At 44.0% G+C, this 18,312-nt stretch overlaps 1 protein-coding gene and 1 pseudogene across 2 annotated transcripts in view; both read right to left on the bottom strand.

Moving 5' to 3' along the window:
- ZRANB1 (zinc finger RANBP2-type containing 1) overlaps window positions 1–7,824 on the bottom strand; it is a 118,475-nt gene extending 110,651 nt beyond the window's left edge. For both annotated transcript variants that reach the window (XM_057734345.1, XM_057734342.1), the window contains exon 1: window positions 7,725–7,824. The gene's annotated coding sequence lies outside the window, so the exon portion shown is untranslated. The remainder of the gene's footprint in view (window positions 1–7,724) is intronic.
- On the bottom strand, window positions 6,799–6,867 carry LOC130854626 (U4 spliceosomal RNA; annotated as a pseudogene).
- Window positions 7,825–18,312: the final 10,488 nt, after the last annotated feature.

Genomic DNA, 18,312 nt, shown 5'->3' on the forward strand with positions numbered 1-18,312 from the left:
TCCGTGCTGTGGGCATCGTGGCGCACATCGACATGGGCGTCAACCACATAAACGGGGGACTCTCAACTAATGAAGAAGTTAATCCCACGGCTATTTCAGTAGCTGACTAACCAGTTAATAGCTGTCACACGGTTATGCTATGACTGACACCAAGAATCCCTACGTCTGGAATAAAGGACTAAGAGGGAACGTATGAGTGCAGTAACAGTGTGTTTGGGAAGAATCTAGAAGTGATTTCTTTTGTAACATTTTTAATTTTCCTAATTTTATGCGTACGTATTTCTTTTATCATGAAAAAGTTTAAAGCAATATTCTTTTATCTGTGTGACATTCGAAACACAATTTTCCAACTTTTCTCCTTTTATCTCCGTATTCCGCCAGTGTTTAGTTGATGTAGTTTTTAACCCACTAGTCACACCACATTTGTTTCATTTGCTAGTGTTCTTAAGGACGCGTTCGTAAAGTCCTCGGCTTTTATTTAGTAATTTTTAAAAGCTTCATTTATCAAAATGACACGTTTATTATAAAAAAATTAACATTCCAAGAAGAATGTGGAAATTATTCCAAAAGTCCAGAGATAACCTCAGCGATCATTTTGGTGAATATCTTTGGTTTGCACAAACCCACTCATTTTTAAATTGATTTTATTATATTTTTAGTGAATTATTCTTTTCCCTTTTAAAAACAGTGAATTATTTTTTGAATTGGCTGTATAGTCACAAGGTTCAAAATCAAATTTCAAAATATGGAAAAGGATAAATGTGCAAAAAGTGGAAAGTGCATCTTCCTTAACAATCGATCTTCTTGTATTTCAGTAAATACGTAGATATGCCTGGTTCTTTAGAAAGGCGGGACCACATTCCGTGGTACAGAGGTATCATAATTTATTTAACGCATCCTGGCTGAAAGACATTTTGCTGAAGCAGTTGAGCCGTGTTTATTCTGCGAAGTACACCATCAAGGCCCCTGCTTTTAAACTGACCTGAATGGGAACCTCTCCCCAGCCACCTCCAGCCCCTCTTTGCTTCATCAAGCCTGGCTTCGTGCATTTTAGCGAAATGCTATCTTGTGTAGGACCTTGACAGCTGCTTTCCAATTTAGTGCGATGTTTGAGAAATAAATTGGCAAGAAAGAAAAAGTTCACGGTCTTTACACATCAAAGGTTTTTTTTTCCTCTCTCAATGTCCTGCCTCCCCACAAGGTCAAGTGTAAGTCCCAGGGAGCAGCACCTCTCAGTGATCTTATAGATGTTAAGACACACACTTGCATCTTGCAAGTTCATGACAAATCGGATGGGAAAAAAAAAAATCCAATTGGGCCTGGGTGTGCCTGAAATTGCTCAGATGTCTAGCACATTAGTAACTATTTTTTTGGGAATGTTGGCTCCCCTGGTTGAAAAGAGTAATCACTGGCACGTGATGTTGTGGTTTTGCCCTTTCTTCACTGGCCCTCCTCCCGGAAGCAGCAATCTCAAGTCTGTTTCCTTGACTAAATGTTTCTTCCTTTCTTCTTCAAGGGCACATGTCTCCACACACATTTGTATTTGGGGACCATTCCTACGCCTGGGCTGGATTGATTGGGGTTTAGAGAGATCCAGTAAGAAAAAAATAATGATAATGTACACATCAAAGATTCCTTGAACTTTCTGGAGCTGATAGAAGAGCCGAAGGGACCTTGGATACCAGACAAGGTCTCTTGTGTGGCTTGCACAGGAGAGGTGCCCTCGAGCCCATGTACAGGACCAAGGGCAGGGATAGAGCTGAGCACCAAGTGACCGGCCAAGAGACAGGAGGTGACAGCCATGCGTCCACGTCTGCCGAAACTGGTGATGTGCCCACGCCCCCATCACTCACGGTTCCCACCCATGCAGTGGGTGTTTTCCAGAACAATCTCTTCCAGAGTCACAGGAAGAAGGACAATGCGTGGGTGATCCACCCATTTCAGAAGGAATTGGATGTTCAGGGAGTGAGCTATTGCACACCTTTTAGGAAGGCAGTAAAACGGGACACCTGGGCCTAGGGAGGGGCCAGCATGCTGCTTTGGGGAAGGCCATTGCCCAGCTTGGATCACCTTGTATTTCTCAGGGTGGCCCTGTGACTTGGACTGAATGACGGAGTGGTTAAGGCCACAGGCTTAGAGCCAAGCTGCCCAAGTTCCAGTTCTGACTCCACCCTCCACTTAGATGTCCTATAACCTAAATTCATGCCAGTTCCCCAATCTCTCGGTTTCCTTAGCTTCACAGAGAGCTAATGATAGCAGCTGCCTCCCAGGCTGTTGTGTTAAATGAGAGACACACATGCAGCCCATGTCTGACTTTCCATAAGGGCTTGACAGATGTTAGCTGTGGTTATCATCCCGAGAGCACCACCAGCGACTGGCCAGACCTGTCGTCATTACAGCATGCCAGGCATTGAAGTGGGCACGAGATCTCGGGTCAGGTGTGCTGTGCAGTCCAGGGCACTGCCGCTGTCCCTCCAGATGCAGCATGTCAGTGCTAGAGGGCCTTGACGGTTGGCTGGCCAGGAGTTCAGAAGAGACTGAAGAGCTTACAAGGCCAACAGACCTAAAAGTTCTCCAGGTGCTCCTGATGGGCGGCCAGGCTCGTGGACGACAAAGGTAGTTCAATCCCCTCCCTTCACAGCTGGGGGATTGGAGGCGCAGAGCAGGGAAGCGGCCGGTCCAAGGTCCTGCAGCCAGTCAGCGGCCAGGCAGGAGCTACAATCTGGTCCTCAGAGCCCCCAGGTCTTTCCTTTCCCACAAGGGCTCCCTGCAGCCATGAGGCCACATGGGAAAACCAACCAGGATGCCTCATGTTCTTTGAAACATTTTTTTTTAACCCAAGAGATAGAAGAATACATTCCCTGCCAACATACTTAAACACTTTCCTTTAAAAGAAAGCAACCTTCATGATGTTCACATGTACCTGAATCTGTGTGGGAGCCTTCACCTGACTTGTAGACAGAGGACCCAATGGTTGGTGGGCTGTGTAGAGACCTGTTTAATTTGGAGGACCCTTCCTCTGCCAATCAGGAGGACGTGTGCTCAGCTAAGAATCCGCTCTGTTCAGAGGATATATATCAGTCTGTCGTTTTGAAAGGGAACATATGGGTGTCAAAAGACCACCATTTCCTTTCAATGGCAGACATGTGCTAATGCATATGTAAATGTCCAGAGGTGAGGCTGGGAAAGCTTGACCATCACTGGGCAGGATTTTGTAGAAATATTTTTTGCGTGGGGACCAGATGGCGCTTGGGTTTCCAGAGACTGAGGGTCAGCGGAGCAGTCTTCTCTCCTCTCTCCTCATCCTCCAGGGGCAGCCCCAGGGAGGGGCCTCTTTGTCTGCCTTCTGTGCTTGTTGGCCTCCCAGGGAGGGGGCGTTAAGGGGACACACACAGGCCTCCATGTTGGGATGATTCCTCCCGCCATGGCCTCGGCCAAGAGCGCCTCACCGTCCTCACCGTGGAGTGTGGATGATCCCACCCGCGTGATGTGTGTAAAGTGCCCAGAGCCTGGCAGACAGTGGGTGTGCTGTGGGTGACGGCAGCTATGGTCACCCAGGCCTGGACTCCACCCACCGGCCTGACCTGCTTTGGGCCGAGATGCTGGCTCACTGCCACGCTGTGCTCTAAAAAGGGAAGCAACGTGGTGTCAGGCCACACCGCAGAGTGGCCAGGGCAGGAAATAGAACCTGTTTGCCACGCTGTCATTACCGGCCCAGGTGCTCCTCCCCGGCCTGGACCGAGGTGCCCTGGGGCCCCTGCCGCCTCAGTGGGCTCACATACAGATGGCCGTGCAGACTGCTTGTTACAATCAGGAGCGGAGCTCTTTAACTCTACCGGTGGCCCCAGCCCCACTCCAGGCCAGTTAGATGAGAGCTCCAGCGGTGGGGCCTGGGTGTTGGCACTGCTCATCGTCCCTGGAGGATTGTAAAGTGCAGCCAGGACGGAGAACCACTGATAGAATGCATAGTTTGGACTTACAAATCCAAGGCCAGTGGTGTTGAGGTGTGAATTCAGCACAGCTGAGCCAACTAGCCCCATCCCTGCCACGGGGCCAAGTTACACAAAGGCAGGGCTTCAAAGCCCAGCCAGCAGGGCCCGCGCTGCTACCCTAGTCTGGAAGAGGTGGGACACTTGCCCAGGACTCTACCGGGGTCAGGGGTCGAGCACAGCCTGGGCTGTGATCCTGCAGGGGCTGTCTTGTGCAGGCCCACAGGCTGCCCCTGAAAGGGTCCTGGTCCAACAGCGCACCAACCCACGGCCTGGGAAGGGCGGCTCACTGGGGGATGAGATCAGCCTCCTCCTGGGAGCTGGGCCGCCAGGCAGCAGCCTCACCCCTTCCAGGTCCCTGGTCTGCAAAATGCTAAGAACTGAGGTTCAGTGATTTGAACAGTAACAATAATAACAAGTTCATTACCTCTGCTTCTTGAGGGCTGCTTCAGGGTCTGGCTAGTCCTACCTACTTCACACGCATTAGCCAAATTCTAATCTCTACAGCATCCCAGTGAGGAAGGGGGTATGGTCCCTATTTCAGAGGTAAAGAGATAAGTTTGGTAACTAGCCCAAGTTCTTACCAAGAGTAAGCTTGCTAAGCTAGAATTCACTTTTTCATCTGATGGGCCCAACTGCCCCTGATCCTTCTGCCGAATTACCCTGCACCCCCCCCACACACCCCAGATGGGCCTGAGACTACGGGGGTAGGTGAGCCCACTGCCCAGACCTGCATCTTGTCAGTACATGTGAAGCTGGGGTTCAGGCTCTTCACATTTCATTCTTTCAGCCACTTGCAGCAAAGCTCCGTTTAAGAGACTATCAGAGAATTCTGCTTCCAGCTATAAGGCAGTAGCGTTTTCTCCACTGAAAACAACTAGAAAAAAAACGGGTAAAACTCTCTGTCTCTGTCTCTGTCTCTCTCTCTCTGTGTGTGTGTGTGTGTGTGTGTGTGTGTGTGTATGTGTTTGTGTGCCTGTCTGTCTGTCTGTCTCTCCAGGTACATATGGCTTCGCCAGACAATTCTTTCAAACAATTTAGGAAAAAGTAACTCCAGTCTTACACAAACTCTTCCAGAGAATGGAAGTAAGTGGAACACTGCCCAATTCATCTTGTAAAGCCAACACAACCTTGATTTCAAAACTGGACAAGGACATTACAAGAAAGGAAAATTACAAGTGAATCTCCTTCATGAACGCTGATGCAAAATCCCTCAGCAAACTATTAGTAAACTCAATCTGGTGATATATGAAAAGGATAATACCCGACAAGAACGTTTATTCTACAAATGATTGTCTTAACATTCAAAAAAATCAATGTGTTTTACTACATTTAACTACATATGGAGTGAAATCACATGCATTTGATAAAATCCAGTATTTATCCATAGTAATAAAACGAAACTCAGAAAACAAGGAAAAAAGATTATAGAAAGGTAAGAAAACTTCCTCAATCTGATAGAATATCTGCTAAAAAGCTTCTTACTACATGTGAAATATTGAAAGCCTTCTCCCTGACATCAGGAACTAGACGAGGGTATGCCCCATCAGGACTTCTGTTTAACATTATATGGAGGTACCAGCGAGAGCAAAAGGTCAAGAGAGGAGTAACAGGTATAAAGAATGGAAGGGAAGAAATAAGACATTATTCATGGGAAACATGACTGTATGCACAGAAAATAAAAAAAAAACTGTAGATAAACTCTTAGAATGAATAAGTAACTTAGCAAGATTGCTGAATACAAGGTCAATATCAACAAAAATTAATTGTATTTCAATATATTAGTGACAAACCACACACACACACACACACACACACCTCGCCCCCCCAATGCACACACACACCAAAATAAACACCTGGGGACAAAGCTAATGAAAGACGTGAGATATCTCCACACAGAACACAAGTCAGTACTGCAAGAAATTAATAAAGCCTTAAATAAATGGACAGATATATCTGGTTTGTGGATTAGAAGACTCAGTATCGTAAAGACGTCGATTCTTCCCAATCAATTTACAGACTCAATGCAATCAAAATCCCAGCAAGATTATTTAGGGGATGTGGAAGTTGACAAGCTGATTCTAAAGTTTATACGGAAATGCAAAGAGCCAAGAATAGCCAAGAACAAAGCTCGAGGATTTACGGCCACTAGAACAAAAGAGAATTCAGAAACAGACCTGTATTTGATTTATGACAAATGTGACGATGCGGTGCTATGGGGGAAAGGATTATTTTTAATAACTGGTGCTAGTCAACTGGATAGTCATAGAGAAAAGACAAATTCTGACCCTTAGGTCATATAACATACAAAAAATTTAACCCTTACTTCACGCCATAGGCAAAAATCAAAATATAAAAAGTAAAACAATAAGGCTTCTAGAAAAAAACTCAGCAGGAAATTTTCATGATGTAATAGGTAAAGATTTCTTAAACCAGATGCAAAATCACTTAACCATAAAGGAAAACAATTGGTAAACTGGATTAGATTAAATTTTTAAATTTCTGTTCAGGAAAAACACCTTTAAGAAAGTAAAAAGATAAGCCACTGAGCTGGGAAAAGACTATCTTTTGGACTACATATATATGCGTGTGTATGCACATATACAACACACACACATATATGTACACACACATATATATATCTTACTACTGTCTGGAATATATATGAACTCTTACAAGTCAAAAAGAAATGTCAGACAATATAACAGAAAAAGGGGTCAAACAAGAACTTTACAAAAGAAGTTATTTGAATGGCTTATAAACGCAGAGAAAGGTACTCGATCAACATCACTAGTCGGCAGGCAAGCGGAACTTCAATTAGCATTAATCGTGCCTTGGGTAAACCTCTTTGGCTACGATACTGCCACTGTGCAAAGCTTAGGAACTTCAAACCACAGTGATCGCCACTCACACTAATCACAATGGCTGGAACATGTTCAACTGACCGTACCAGGTGTGGGTGAGGATGGAGCTCTTGGAACTCTCATACCTGGCTGTTGGGAGTATGAACTGGGTGACAATATTGGAAAAGTGTTAGCCACGCTGAACAATTACACACCCTATGACCAGCAATGCACTCAGACATGTACGCAAAGGAAACATGGACGTAGGTTTACTGAAACACATGATGAGACTATTCCGACCTACACTGTGTGCTGCCCCACCCCCAGAAAAGTCTCAAATGCCCACTCACAGTTAGATCATCGCTGCCCTCAGCAACGTGGATGGATCTCACAAACACAGTGTTGAGTCAAAAAAGGAGACACGTTTACAAACAGAAAGAATGGATTTAGGGTGAGCGTCTGAGCTTGGGCTGCTCTACCAGAACACCACAGACTGGGTGGTCTGTAAACAACAGAAATGTACTCCTGGACTTCCCTGGTGGCGCAGTGGTTAAGAATCTGCCTGCCAATGCAGGGGACACGGGTTCGATCCCTGCTCCGGGAAGATCCCACATGCCACAGAGCAACTAAGGCCATACGCCACAACTACTGAGCCTGCGCTCTAGAGCCTGCAAGCCGCAACTCCTGAAGCCCACGAGCCTAGAGCCTGTGCTCTGCTACAAGAGAAGCCACTGCAATGAGAAGCCTGCGCACTGCAATGAAGGGTAGCCCCTGCTCGCCGCAACTAGAGAAAGCCCGCACACAGCAATGAAGACCCAACACAGCCAATAAATAAATAAACAAATAAATAAAAATTAAAATAAATAAAGAAATAAAGAAATGTAGTCCTCACAGTTCTGGAGGCTTGAAGCCTGAGAGCAGGGTGCCAGTGTGGTCGGGTTCTGTGAAGGATTCTCTTCCTGGTTTGCGAGTTCTCTCATGTCCTCTTAGAAGGACCCTGATTCCATCATGAAGGTTCCACCCTCATGACCTAATCTAACCCAGATCACCTCTTAAAGGCCCCACCTCCGAATACCATCCCACTGGGGATTAGTGTTTCAACAGAAGAGTTTTGAGAGGACACAAACATTCTGTTCATAAGGATGAGAAGTCAGGAGAGCAGGAGTAACACGGAGAGGGGTCATGAAGGGTCGTTCTAAGGTACATTTTTTATATTGAGGTAAATTTGACATATTATATTAGTTTCAGCTGTACACAACATGATTCAATATATGTACGTATCGGGAAATGATCACCACGAGTATTTCTTGACCTTTGTGCTGATTTCATAGGTATGTTTGCTTTGTGAAAAATTCAACAACCTATGCATTTATAATTGAGTCCTTTTCTGTATATATGTTATGCTTTGATTAAAAATTTAGTCAAACAATAGAGAAGGGAAGGGGAAAGAGAGAGGGGGTATAGAGTAGAAAAAGAGACAGGGAGAGAGGAGAAAAGATGCCACATCCCCCACCCCCACCAAGGAAACGGGGCTGACAATTGGTCCCACCAGGTCTTCAGGAGCCCTGAGCACAATTTCCTAGCATCGGTTGTGGCAAAGCGCACTCAGCCTAAATCTGGTTGGGAACAGATGGCGAGAGAGAAGTGCCAGCGATCTTGCGCCATCCCCCTTCTCCTGAGGGCTTGGATGTCACTCAGCCCTGGGTGGGTGGGCATCTGAGTGCCAAACTCCAGATAAAGAACAGGGATTAATTTGATCCTCCACCTGGGTACCTCTGAGTGGGGAGGCCTAGGGAGTGGGCAGGTGGGGTGTGGGCCTGAGCTGCTGGGATGTGGCTGACCTCCACCTCGATCCAACCCTTCCAGTCCTAGCTAGGGCCGGGGAGGGAGTGTGAGGATTGGGAAAGGGGTCACTGAGATTGCAGCTGCACAGAAGAGGTCCCCTGACCCCTGCCCGGCTCTGGCCAGGACACCACAAAGGGCCTTGAAGGATGAGCCAAGGACAGCCAAGCTTCCTGAGCCGGGTGCCAAACCCCACGGGGGCCCCGGAGTGAACGCTCCAGCCTGTTCTTTGTTTCCTTCAATCTGGGACAAATGTTGCCTGAGATGATCTCTACTGGGCTGACATTCTGAGTCTGCGATGGTCTGGAGCAGATGCAGCTGAAGGAGGAAGCAGGAGGCCTGGGCTCTGGTTCTGTCATTGGCTCTGTGGCCGGGGGCACATCCCAGGGCTGCCCTTGCCTCGGTTCCCTCTACATAAGGGGTGAGCGTCCTGCACTGCCCATTATGGTGGCCACTGATCACACGGCATGTGGCTAGGTGAATTTAGATTCAAACTAGATAAAATTAAATGAAATTAAAAACTCAGTTCCATATAAACAGTTCATGCAGCTCAATATCAAAAAAACAAACAACCCAATCAGAAAATGGGCAGAAGACCTACATAGGCATTTCTCCAAAGAAGACATACAGCTAGCCAAGAGGCACATATAAAGCTGCTCAACAGCACTAATTATTAGAGAAATGCAAATCAAAACTACAATAAGGTATCACCTCACACCAGTTAGAATGGACATCATCAGAAAATCTACAAACAATAAATGCTGGAGAGGGTGTGGAGAAAAGGGAACCCTCTTGCACTGTTGGTGGGAATGTAAGTTGATACAGCCACTATGGAGAATAGTAGGGAGGTTCCTTAAAAAACTAAAAATAGAACTACCATATGACCCAGCAATCCCACTGCTGGGCATATACCCAGAGAACACCATAGTTCAAAAAGACACATGCACTCCAATGTTTATTGCAGCACTATTTACGATAGCTAGGACATGGAAGCAACCTAAATGTCCCTCAACAGATGAATTAATAAAGAAGATGTGGTACATATATACAATGGAATATTACTCAGCCATAAAAAGGAACGAAATTGGGACATTTGTAGAGACATGGGTGGACCTAGAGACTGTCATACAGAGTGAAGTCAGAAAGAGAAAAACAAATATCATATAGTAATACATATATGTGGAATCTAGAAGAATGGTACAGATCAACTGGTTTGCAAGGCAGAAATAGAGACACAGATGTAGACAACAAACATATGGACACCAAGTGGGGAAAGTGGGGAGGATTGAGATGGGACGAATTGGGAGATTGGAATTGCCATATACACATTACTAATAAGAAAAAAAAATTAAATTGTACGCTTTAAATATATGCAGTTTATTGTATGTCAATTGTATCGCAATAAAAGTTCTTAAAAAAAAAACTCAGTTCTTCTATCATGATAGCCCACAACGTGGCTAGTGGCTACTGTATTGGACAATGCAGGTGTAGAACATTTTCATCATCACAGACAGTTCTAGTGGGCAGGCCTGGGCTAGACCAACCTGTGGTTTCATGATCTTTTTATTACCCAAAGACCAAAGCAGTCAACAGATAAACTAAGGAAGAGGCAACCAGAGACCCACGAGGTTCTGCGTATCTCACAGTGGTTCCCAGGCTCTCCCATGGGGCCCCATCTGTGGGAAAGCTCCCAGCACTAGTATTTGCTGATCTGTTATCTATTAAGCTGTGTGTCTGTCTGGGAAGAAGACATAGTTTGAGACAACAGTAGCCACAGGTTATCAGTATTTGTTGCTGGTTCAGGCTTTGTTTTCCGGACTTCATATACTCTGTCTCACTTAATCCTCACAAAAACCCTATGGAAAGGTATAAACATTCATCTCCACCTACAGATGAGACTCAGAGAGGTTGAGTAACTTGCCCTAGGGCACACAGTTAAAGAATTCGAACACCAGGTGATTCTGATTCCAAAGACCACCTCATAGCGCTGTTTTAAGCTACTTTCCAGGCCTAGCAGAGGTGGCCAGAAAGCTTCTGAGGTCACCTCTCTATGGAGGTTGGGGGAGATCTCCATCACCACCGGACAGGGAGCGAGTTTGTGCAGAAAGTCTCAATGCTTCCCTGGGACAGCTGGTGTGCTGGGGGAGGGGGCTCAGGAGAGAAGCCAAGACTGAATGGACAGGGAATCCTTCCAACTGGACCAGAGCTGATGGCCTGGACAGGAGATGGGGGAGCGGGGAAGGGGTGTGGGCGGTGCAGATAGTGCCTCCGCTCTAAAAGGAACGAGAATGTAGGGGTCACTCCTGAAGGGCAGCACGCGACAGGTGAGGTGGTTCTGATTATTTGGAGGACCTTGATTGGCATGAGGCATCCCATGGAGTCCAGGACTGGTCTAGTCACTCTTTTCCTCACCTCCCCCCTGCCCCCACCAGGGATTTCTTGCCGAGACCAGCTCGGTGACTCGAGGTGAGTGACGGGTGCCGCAAGCTTGAAGAAAACACAGACACATACTGAAGAGAAAGATGGGACCGGGGGGGCTCAAGACCTCTAGGATCAAGAGCCTCGCCGAGTCATCCCACGTGGCTTTTATTTGGCTAACACTCCCAGGTTAATCCTATAAACAATCATAGGCTTCCCATGACTGGGGCAATGATCTTTGTTTGCCTCATGGGCCCGATTTGAGCAGGTGTGGATCTGAGCTGGGCGTGGAGAGCAAAACAGCCCTGGGGGCAGGAGACCTCTCTCAGATGGATTAGGGGTCTGTGCCCCACCCCTGTTGGCCCCTCTGCGGCTGTGCCTGTCTTAGGTTGTTCCTTCCCTGAGGAATCTTACCCGTCTTTGGCTAACCAGCCATCCTTCAGGGCCAAACAGGGTGATATGAGGTGTGCAGTGAGAAAGGGGCTGCGCCCCTAGAGAGGGCCAACCCTCTGCCTATGCCCCCATAGTCTCCACGCCCCGCACCCTCAGCTCCTCCACTGCTCAAGCAGGACATTCTGAATCCCATCGCTCGGCCCACATACTTTAACATTTTCAAGGTTTCAGAAAGGCTCCTGAATGTCTTCCCACAATTTCTCACCTTTGGTTTTTCTTTAACCTGAGGTTGCTCTTCATCTAGGCATGCTCATTTCTTTTCATCTATACAGCCTACAAATGAATACATTTAATGTAGAGTTTTAGTAGCCCTGAATGGCCCAGGATGCAACCAGGCTTTGCCAATTTTCCCCTGGGAGGATCAGGCTATTAAAGAAGGCTGGGAAAATTCCCAGAGATTTGTAGGGCTGGTGATCCTACAAAATCACCAGCTCTTAAAATGCCGTTTGGATCCTTGAGTTCAGTTTAGAGACTAGTGGTAGGGTGATCTTGAGGAGTTTCCATGATGTGGGAATTTCAGTGCTAAACCCGGGAAGTCCCTAGCAAACCAGGATGAGTTAGTCAATTAGCAGCTACTCTCCAGGAAACTCGCCTTCTCTTTCTAAATGCTGCTGGTCCTGTGGGCCTTCAGCACCTGATGGCACTTTGAGAATTGTCAATGATGGGAGCTTTGGCTTGGCGTGCAGGCTATACTGCCAGAAATGTCCATGCCATCAAGATACACGAAAAAGCCCACTTGGGAGCTTGGAACCTTTCAGTCAAAAACAAGCAGTTGCTGAAACAGAAGGAGAAGGGTGGGCTCACCAGCCACCTATCAAGAGGGGCTGGCTTGGGCATAGGAGGCCCTGTGCTTCTGTTATGAGAGGATCAGGAAATACCCGTTGACCTCAGGTGGAAAGAACAAGGAGAAAGCCCTCAGGTGGGCTGTGTCCCCAGTTGAGTGGGAGACGTTCCATCTCTCAGAGTCCAAAAATATCTTTTTTGAAAATTTATAAATGAAGGCAATAAAATTGTAATCTTTACTGATGAATCTTCATCGTTTATGGACAGAAATATCTTGATAGTTTACCTAAAAGTGAAATTTAAGATTTCAATGATATGTATTGGTTTTCCTTGCCCTCTTGGAACAATATTTGAAGTAACATATTGAGCTTTATTGTTGGTACTCAAGAAAAATTATTACACTGAGAAGATTTTACAAGTAAACATGATTGATTTTGTGTGGGTAGTGTCCGTGTAATGCTAGTAAGAAGGTCTAAAGTTCTGGCCAAAGATTAGAAGATTTCCTGGATGTTTTAACTTGATACCTGGTGGATATATTCAATTATCTTGTGAATGATGCAATAAAAGATGTAAATCAATTAAGTAACTTTAAATCTCTTCTTTAAAAAGCATTATATTTACTACCACATCAAATACATATTAGATAAATTAAATAATATCTTACAAGCTGAGAAGCTAAAAATTGAAAATCAGAAGACTGTATCTCGATAAGGTGCTACAACTACAAAAGTAGTTTGGAAATTGAATTGAGCCTACAATATTATCTTTCACAGAAATTACAAAATAGTAGTAGTTAACATTTGGAAACTGAAAACAAAGAGATTTTAGTAAATGATATTCTAACAGAGATATCATTACTTTATTTACTTCCACAAGAAAGATGTTTTGGTTCTTGAAGCTGATAAAATAATAAAAGTGATTAGGGCTTCCCTGGTGGCGCAGTGGTTAAGAATCCGCCTGCCAATGCAGGGGACACAGGTTTGATCCCTGGTCTGGGAAGATCCCACATGCCGCACAGCAACTAAGCCCGAGCACCACAACTACCAAGCCTACGCTCTAGAGCCTGCAATTACTGAGCCCACACACCGCAACTACTGAAGCCCGTGCGCCTAGAACCTGTGCTCCACAACAAGAGAAGCCACTGCAATAAGAAGCCTGTACACTGCAATGAAAAGTAGCCCCCACTCTCCGCAACTACAGAAAGCCTGTGTGCAGCAATGGAGACCCAATGCAGCCAATAAGTAAAATAAATTAATTTTAAAAAAAAGAATAGTATCGTTGCTTTAAAAAAAAAAAGTGACTGAACATATAAAACTGATCATGGAAACCATAAAAAGGAGCAGAAAGTATTAGAAAAACAACAAAATATGATATATCTTATGAAAGAACAAAGTGGCAGTTCCTAGGGGAAAAAACCTATTAAATTATCAACAAATATGAGAACATATTTGCTTTCTATGATAAAAGTAAATAAACATAATAAACTTTGATGTCTTTTATTTTATCCTGAAATTCGGCCAGCTGACATCTGCAAAGCTCTGTGGATTTTAAGTAAACAAAAATTAATAGAGTTTATTTTAATGCCACCTTATGTGACATTCTAACAAAAAAATTTCAAGATAGTTGATAATAGAGAAATTGGCTATATAAAAACCCTTCTACGATAAAAGCTAGAAAAATTCCACATGTAGATGCTTTGGGTTTGGCTGAGAGAGATTCCAGTGTCCAGAGCAAGTTGTTGATAAAAGTGATTCTCTACCCTGACTGCGTGTCACTCAATGCTACTGATTTAATGAGAAAGCCATTGGAAAAGCTTGATGTAATTCCTAAGTCAGATTATGGCCCAGACAGGGGCGCCATTTAGCTAGTGACAGCAGTGCTAAAGAAGACTCACACTAACAGTTCTAAATATCAAAAAGTAATTTGGAAATTACTAGAATAATGGATGAATTATTTATATCACACTATGTATCCTTTCATTTTATATATATGAAATATCTTTATATATTTTAGATTATTTCAAGAATAAAGGAAAATATATTAATTTTAATTCTATATTAATTTATATTCCATATCAATCATTGAATATTTTTAATATCATCTGCCTCTGAAATAGTGATGCAGGAATTATCATCAGCTCTATTTTATTTTTATTTTCCCCCAGCTTTTTATTATGTAAATTTTCAAACACACAGAAGAATAGAAAGAAGAGTACAATGAACCCTCCTCATATACCCATCACCTAGATTCAGCAGTTGTTAACCTTTGCCATATTGTCTTTCTCTGTATATGTGGGTTTTGAGCCATTTGAATGTGAGCTGCAGACATCATCACTTTTCACCCCTAAACACACACAGCCTGTATTTCCTAAAATCCAGGTGATTCTCTCACATAACCATAATATCATTATTGTTCCTAAGAAAAGTCACAATAAATAGGAGATTGGGATACCAGATTGTACACTCTAAGTATATGCAGTTTATTGTCTGTTAACTGTATCTCAATAAAAGTTCTTTAAAAAAAAAGTCACAATAATTTTCTAATATCATCTAAGCCAGTCCCTATTCAAATTTCCCTTAATGTATGGTTTTTTAATTTAATTTTTATTTTATATCAGAATATAGTTGATTTACAATGTTGCATTAGTGTCAGGTGTACAGCAAAGTGATTCAGTTATACAGTACACATACATATACCCATTTTTTTCAGATTCTTTTCCCATATAGGTTATTACAGAATATTGAGTGGAGTTCCCTGTGCTATACAGCAGACCCTTGTTGATTATCTATTTTATATATATAGTAGTGTGTATATGCTAATTCCAAACTCCTAATTTATCCTTCCCTCCGCCCCATGTTTTCCCTTTGGTAACCATAAATTTGTTTTCGAAGTCTGTGAGTCTGTCCTAATGTACAGTTTTTTTTTCAAAGTCAAAGCCAATCAAGGTTGTTGCATTTTTATAATCTCTTTTAGTCAGAATGGACCCTCCACTTTTTCTCCCCCTTGACAATGACTTTCTGAAGACATGAGGCCAGTTATCTCGTAGAACGTCCCACGCTCCGAATTTGTCTGATTGTTTCCTCGTGATGTTGTTTACCTTGTTCTCATGGATTTCTTGTAAACTGGAAGTTAGGCTTAAAGATTTGATTAGATTCAGGTTAGAAAATGGGTAAAAATACTTCACAGGTGAAGTGCACTCCTAAAGGCATCACATCAGGAGGCCCATGAGGTCATTCTGTGTCCCTGTTAGTGATACTGACATCATTTTGATTAAGGGGTGACAGTGAGGTCTCACTAAATAGAGATTTAGGAGACAACCAAGGGCGTTGGCACAGGCACAAAGCACTAGATAACATGGAGGAATTATCACTTTCATCAGGGGTGATAATGCGGTTGTGCTTGTGTAAGAAAATGTCCTTATTTTTTAGATATACACACAGAAGTATTTAAGAATAGGCAAAAGGCTGCGATGTTGGAGGTATATTTGAAACGAACATAGCAATAGGACTTCCCTGGTGGTGCAGTGGTTAAGAATCCGCCTGCCAATGCAGGGGACATGGGTTCGAGCCCTGATCCAGGAAGATCCCACATGCTGCAGAGCAACTAAGCCCATGCACCACAACTACTGAGCCTGTGCTCTAGAGCCTGCGAGCCACATGCCACAACTGCTGAGCCCACATGCCACAACTACTGAAGCACACACGCCTAGAACCCATGCTCCGCAACAAGAGAAGCCACTACCCTGAGAAGCCTGCGCACCACAATGAAGAGTAGTCCCCGCTCACCACACCTAGAGAAAGTCCGCAAGCAGCAATGAAGAATCAACGCAGCCAAAGATAAATTAAGAATTTAAAAAAAAAAACATAGCAATAATTTTTTAAAAGAAAAGAGGCAGATTGTAAGCAAGGGTGTCAAATTGATAATCCTTGAAGATGGAAGAGGAAAAATAGTGGTTCTTCATATTATTCTTTCTACTTTTGCATATCTTTAAAAACTTTCATATTTAGAAAGAAAGAGAGAAAAAAAAAAAAGAATGAGTGAATGCTTTGGAGACAGTGAAGTTAAACAGAGTTAGATCCTGAATATGTGTTGGCAACTAGTTCAAACCAAAATCCCATAGACTTCTGATTGTGACCTTTGTCACTATCAAATTTTTTTCTTGCTCTCACAGCAAACCAATCACACACCAGTGCAGCCAACTTTATAAAACAGATCAGAACATTTTCACCCCCTTTTTTTTTCCACCCCCTTTTTCAAAGGGTAAAATAACTTTCACCAATCTTAACTTTCTAAGGTTCACTCATTCTTGTTCGCACAAGTGAAAGGTCACAAATTATTCTCCAAAAACGGGCAAAGGATGAAGTGTAAAACAACAGCTGTTTCTAAGCAGTAGACCTTGCTCTTTGAGCACCTTTCCATCCTGGGACAGGAGACAGTTCTGGGAGCCATACCAGGCTTTCTTTCACATGTGGTTGGAGAATGCCATCTGGCTTGGAGGAAAACTCAATCAGTGGAAGAAACGGTACTCATGCAACTGCTTTCCGGGACCTTCTAGGTTTCTCCAGGGGACTGTGTGCAACGCTCTTCAAGATGGCCTTGGCTTCCCAGGGCACTTTACCTAGGAAGATGTTCAAATGAGATCTGGCCAGCTGTCAGACAATTGCTTCTGTGATGCTTTACAGTTTACAAAGGCATTTTTATGTTTCTCAGCAATTCCCTCCACCACCCTGCCGGGCAAGCAGCATCACTGTCAAGCCTATTTTACAGATGAGATCACAGAGGTCCTGAATGAAAATCTGATTCTCAATCTTGCTCTCAACCCCTGCTGAGTTTGTGCCTACCTTTGTGCACTGGATAATGGCCCCAACAGGCCTGGGTAGGATACTATCGATAAGTTCTTCACAACAAGGGTAGTTTAAAGAAGTCAAAATTTTTACTAGTAACCTTTCTGGATGATAATCCCTGTCTTCCCACCTAATTCTTCAGGAACTAGTATATCTATGGGCAGCTTTATTTGGGTCCCTCTCTTTTCATTCAACATTCAGGCAGCAAATATTTATTGACACCCACTCTATGCCAAGCCTGTACTGGTACCAGGAATTCTGAGATGCCTCAGTCCTTTTCCTGCCCTTGAGGGCCTCACGTCCTGCTGGGGACTCAGACCCATGATCGATGACTCCATACAACGTGCTGAGTGCTATCCCTGATGTGTGCAAGACAGCAGACAGAGGTTTGAACAAGGTACTCAGATTGCAGTCTTTCCAGGTGAATCAGAAAGGTTTCCTAAAGGTGGTGACATTTGAACTGGGCTTTAAACAATGAGTAGGATTGTGACAGACTGAGAAGATGCAGAACTTTTTAAGGATTCACACTGCATAAAATTGGTCTCAACTTTCCATCTCACATATGCCAGGGATCGACCTTGGACTTGCTACAGTCATCCCTTGGTATCCCCGGGGGATGGCTTGTTCCCCCCCCCCCACCCCTGCCCCACAGATACCAAAACCCGAGGATGCTCAAGTCTCTTACATAAAATGGAGAGGGGGGTACTTGTATATAACCTATGTACATCCTCCCTTGTACTTAAAATCATCTCTAGATTACTTACAATACCTAATACAATGTAAAGGCTTAGTAAATAGTTGCCAGTACATAGCAAATTCAAGTGTTGTCTTTTAGAACTTTCTAGATTTGTTTTTCTATTTTAAATCCAAGGTTGGTTGAATCCGCAGATGCAGAACCCAGAGATATGGAGGGCTGACTATTTCTAGAGAGTGGTTACTTATTGCCCCCAAATTTCTCCAACATACCCACCTTCTGCAACTGCCCGGAAGGTGTTTTGGATGATCCGCATCTTAGTACAGCTAAACCTCATCTGCTTCTAGTCAGGCAAGAGAAATGACTGATGGCTCTGAGCTCTATAAAGCATTGGTTGGCCACAGCAAAAGTCCCAAGCAAGTATACATTTGCTTTGGAATCAAACA

The sequence above is a fragment of the Hippopotamus amphibius genome, chromosome 5 (assembly GCF_030028045.1).
Source record: "Hippopotamus amphibius kiboko isolate mHipAmp2 chromosome 5, mHipAmp2.hap2, whole genome shotgun sequence".
Taxonomy (NCBI): domain Eukaryota; kingdom Metazoa; phylum Chordata; class Mammalia; order Artiodactyla; family Hippopotamidae; genus Hippopotamus; species Hippopotamus amphibius.